The sequence below is a fragment of the Heterodontus francisci genome, unplaced genomic scaffold (assembly GCF_036365525.1).
Source record: "Heterodontus francisci isolate sHetFra1 unplaced genomic scaffold, sHetFra1.hap1 HAP1_SCAFFOLD_1260, whole genome shotgun sequence".
Lineage (NCBI taxonomy): Eukaryota > Metazoa > Chordata > Chondrichthyes > Heterodontiformes > Heterodontidae > Heterodontus > Heterodontus francisci.
In genome coordinates, this window is record NW_027140647.1 from 40,001 (window position 1) to 45,000 (window position 5,000).

Sequence of the window (5,000 nt, forward strand, 5' to 3'; positions counted from 1 at the left end):
TACCCTTTCCCCCGCCCTGCAGGCACCCGGGTCGGGAGGCCGTCGGGGGCACTTTCCGGGGCAAATCCGGACCCTTACGCAAGGGAGAGTGCGCCCCCCGCCTCGGCCGGGGGTCAGGCTGCCGCCTATTAAGCCCGACAGAAAACCCGAAAAATGGACGAAAATGGGAAAAAATCCCCATCCGAAAAAGGCTTAAAAGTCGGTTGGGCGGCAGCTAGGGTCGGTCTCTGCAGACCTGGAGGCTCGGGTGGACTCTTGGAATAAACGTCCAAGTCCCGACTTGCCACCTCCTACTACTGTGCAGATACCCCGCCAACCCCCAGCCACCCGAATGACAAGCGTCCGATCAGCGGGACGAATTTGACAACTCTGGCCGGACCTCTGGAACTCCATCCCGGGTAACCGGGGCAAATTTTTCCGCTTGATCGCCCTTCCACTGGTTAACCATTTGCCCTTTCGGACTTAGTCTCTGGACATTATTCGACGGATTTTCTGGTTAACCATTTGCCCTTTCGGACTTAGTCTCTGGGCATTATTTTCGACTTTTTGGTTAATGATTTCACACTTTTTACTTACTTTTGCGCTTTTTGGTTAATGATTACTCTGCTTACTGGTTAATTATTTGCCCTTTCGGACTTAGTCTCTGGACATTATTTTCGAGTTTTTGGTTAATGATTTCACACTTTTAACATATTTTTGCGCTTTTTGGTTAATGATTACTCTGCTTACTGGTTAATTATTTGCCCTTTCGGACTTAGTCTCTGGAGATTATTTTCGAGTTTTTGGTTAATGATTTCACACTTTTTACTTACTTTTGCGATTTTTGGTTAATGATTTCACACTTTTTACTTACTTTTGCGCATTTTGGTTAATGATTACTCTGCTTACTGGTTAACCATTTGCCCTTTCGGACTTAGTCTCTGGACATTATTTTCGAGTTTTTGGTTAATGATTTCACACTTTTAACATATTTTTGCGCTTTTTGGTTAATGATTACTCTGCTTACTGGTTAACCATTTGCCCTTTCGGACTTAGTCTCTGCACATTATTTTCGAGTTTTTGGTTAATGATTTCATACTTTTTACTTACTTTTGCGCTTTTTGGTTAATGATTACTCTGCTTACTGGTTAACCATTTGCCCTTTTGGACTTAGTCTCTGGACATTATTTTCGAGTTTTTGGTTAATGATTTCACACTTTTTACTTACTTTTGCGATTTTTGGTTAATGATTACTCTGCTTACTGGTTAACCATTTGCCCTTTCGGACTTAGTCTCTGGAGATTATTTTCGAGTTTTTGGTTAATGATTTCACACTTTTTACTTACTTTTGCGATTTTTGGTTAATGATTTCACACTTTTTACTTACTTTTGCGCATTTTGGTTAATGATTACTCTGCTTACTGGTTAACCATTTGCCCTTTTGGACTTAGTCTCTGCACATTATTTTCGAGTTTTTGGTTAATGATTTCACACTTTTAACATATTTTTGCGCTTTTTGGTTAATGATTTCACACTTTTTACTTACTTTTGCGATTTTTGGTTAATGATTACTCTGCTTACTGGTTAACCATTTGCCCTTTCGGACTTAGTCTCTGGACATTGTTTTCGACATTTTGGTTACTGATTTCACACTTTTAACTTAATTTTGTGCTTTTTGGTTAATGATTTCATACTTTTTACTTACTTTTGCCCTTTTTGGTTAATGATTACTCTGCTTACTGGTTAACCATTTGCCCTTTCGGACTTAGTCTCTGGACATTGTTTTCGACATTTTGGTTAATGATTTCACACTTTTAACTTAATTTTGTGCTTTTTGGTTAATGATTTCATACTTTTTACTTACTTTTGCGATTTTTGGTTAATGATTACTCTGCTTACTGGTTAACCATTTGCCCTTTCGGACTTAGTCTCTGGACATTGTTTTCGACATTTTGGTTAATGATTTCACACTTTTAACTTAATTTTGTGCTTTTTGGTTAATGATTTCATACTTTTTACTTACTTTTGCCCTTTTTGGTTAATGATTACTCTGCTTACTGGTTAACCATTTGCCCTTTCGGACTTAGTCTCTGGACATTGTTTTCGACATTTTGGTTAATGATTTCACACTTTTAACTTAATTTTGTGCTTTTTGGTTAATGATTTCATACTTTTTACTTACTTTTGCGATTTTTGGTTAATGATTACTCTGCTTACTGGTTAACCATTTGCCCTTTCGCACTTAGTCTCTGGAGATTATTTTCGACTTTTTGGTTAATGATTTCACACTTTTAACTTAATTTTGTGCTTTTTGGTTAATGATTTCATACTTTTTACTTACTTTTGCCCTTTTTGGTTAATGATTACTCTGCTTACTGGTTAACCATTTGCCCTTTCGGACTTGGTCTCTGGACATTATTTTCGAGTTTTTGGTTAATGATTTCACACTTTTTACTTACTTTTGCGATTTTTGGTTAATGATTTCACACTTTTTACTTACTTTTGCGATTTTTGGTTAATGATTACTCTGCTTACTGGTTAACCATTTGCCCTTTCGGACTTAGTCTCTGGAGATTATTTTCGAGTTTTTGGTTAATGATTTCACACTTTTTACTTACTTTTGCGATTTTTGGTTAATGATTTCACACTTTTTACTTACTTTTGCGATTTTTGGTTAATGATGACTCTGCTTACTGGTTAATTATTTGTACTTTCGGACTTGGTCTCTGGACATTATTTTCGAGTTTTTGGTTAATGATTTCACACTTTTAACATAATTTTGCGCTTTTTGGTTAATGATTACTCTGCTTACTGGTTAACCATTTGCCCTTTCGGACTTAGTCTCTGCACATTATTTTCGAGTTTTTGGTTAATGATTTCACACTTTTAACTTAATTTTGTGCTTTTTGGTTAATGATTTCATACTTTTTACTTACTTTTGCCCTTTTTGGTTAATGATTACTCTGCTTACTGGTTAACCATTTGCCCTTTCGGACTTAGTCTCTGGAGATTATTTTCGAGTTTTTGGTTAATGATTTCACACTTTAACATATTTTTAAGCTTTTTGGTTAATGATTACTCTGCTTACTGGTTAACCATTTGCCCTTTCGGACTTAGTCTCTGGAGATTATTTTCGAGTTTTTGGTTAATGATTTCACACTTTTAACATATTTTTGCGCTTTTTGGTTAATGATTACTCTGCTTACTGGTTAACCATTTGCCCTTTCGGACTTAGTCTCTGCACATTATTTTCGACTTTTTGGTTAATGATTTCACACTTTTAACATATTTTTGCGCTTTTTGGTTAATGATTTCATACTTTTTACTTACTTTTGCGCCTTTTGGTTAATGATTACTCTGCTTACTGGTTAACCATTTGCCCTTTCGGACTTAGTCTCTGGAGATTATTTTCGAGTTTTTGGTTAATGATTTCACACTTTTTACTTACTTTTGCGATTTTTGGTTAATGATTACTCTGCTTACTGGTTAACCATTTGCCCTTTCGGACTTAGTCTCTGCACATTATTTTCGAGTTTTTGGTTAATGATTTCACACTTTTAACATATTTTTGCGCTTTTTGGTTAATGATTACTCTGCTTACTGGTTAACCATTTGCCCTTTCGGACTTAGTCTCTGCACATTATTTTCGACTTTTTGGTTAATGATTTCACACTTTTAACATATTTTTGCGCTTTTTGGTTAATGATTTCATACTTTTTACTTACTTTTGCGCCTTTTGGTTAATGATTACTCTGCTTACTGGTTAACCATTTGCCCTTTCGGACTTAGTCTCTGGAGATTATTTTCGAGTTTTTGGTTAATGATTTCACACTTTTTACTTACTTTTGCGATTTTTGGTTAATGATTACTCTGCTTACTGGTTAACCATTTGCCCTTTTGGACTTAGTCTCTGGACATTATTTTCGGGTTTTTGGTTAATGATTTCACACTTTTTACTTACTTTTGCGATTTTTGGTTAATGATGACTCTGCTTACTGGTTAACCATTTGCCCTTTCGCACTTAGTCTCTGGAGATTATTTTCGACTTTTTGGTTAATGATTTCACACTTTTAACTTAATTTTGTGCTTTTTGGTTAATGATTTCATACTTTTTACTTACTTTTGCCCTTTTTGGTTAATGATTACTCTGCTTACTGGTTAACCATTTGCCCTTTCGGACTTGGTCTCTGGACATTATTTTCGAGTTTTTGGTTAATGATTTCACACTTTTTACTTACTTTTGCGATTTTTGGTTAATGATTTCACACTTCTTACTTACTTTTGCGATTTTTGGTTAATGATTACTCTGCTTACTGGTTAACCATTTGCCCTTTCGGACTTAGTCTCTGGACATTATTTTCGAGTTTTTGGTTAATGATTTCACACTTTTTACTTACTTTTGCGATTTTTGGTTAATGATTTCACACTTTTTACTTACTTTTGCGATTTTTGGTTAATGATGACTCTGCTTACTGGTTAATTATTTGTACTTTCGGACTTGGTCTCTGGACATTATTTTCGACTTTTTGGTTAATGATTTCACACTTTTAACATAATTTTGCGCTTTTTGGTTAATGATTACTCTGCTTGCTTGTTACTGATTTCCCCTTTCGGACTTGATCTCTGGCCGTTCTTTTCGACCTTTTTGGATCAGGTTTCCACACTCTGAAATTATTTTGGGCTCACTGATTAGGCGAGATCAAGGGGGCATGCCTGGGCACTTTGGGCTCAGTTTGGGAAGGCGGCGTCCGTGTGCTCCTCCGCCCTTCCCGCACTTGCGGCTAGGTTTGCCAAACTGCGCTGACCCGCAGCCCTGCCTTTTTGCCCACGGCACACGGAACGACTCAAGTCTGGCTCCGTTCCAGGCCGTTGCCTCCGGCTGCCCGCCGTCCGGCCGGCCTGGGACGTACCCCGGCTGACGGCGCCGGAGGCCCTCTAGCAGCCACCGGTGCCGCGGGCCAATGGGTCCGGGCGTTCCGGAGCTATCGGTGGGGAAGTGCTCTCCCCTTTTCCTGACGCCG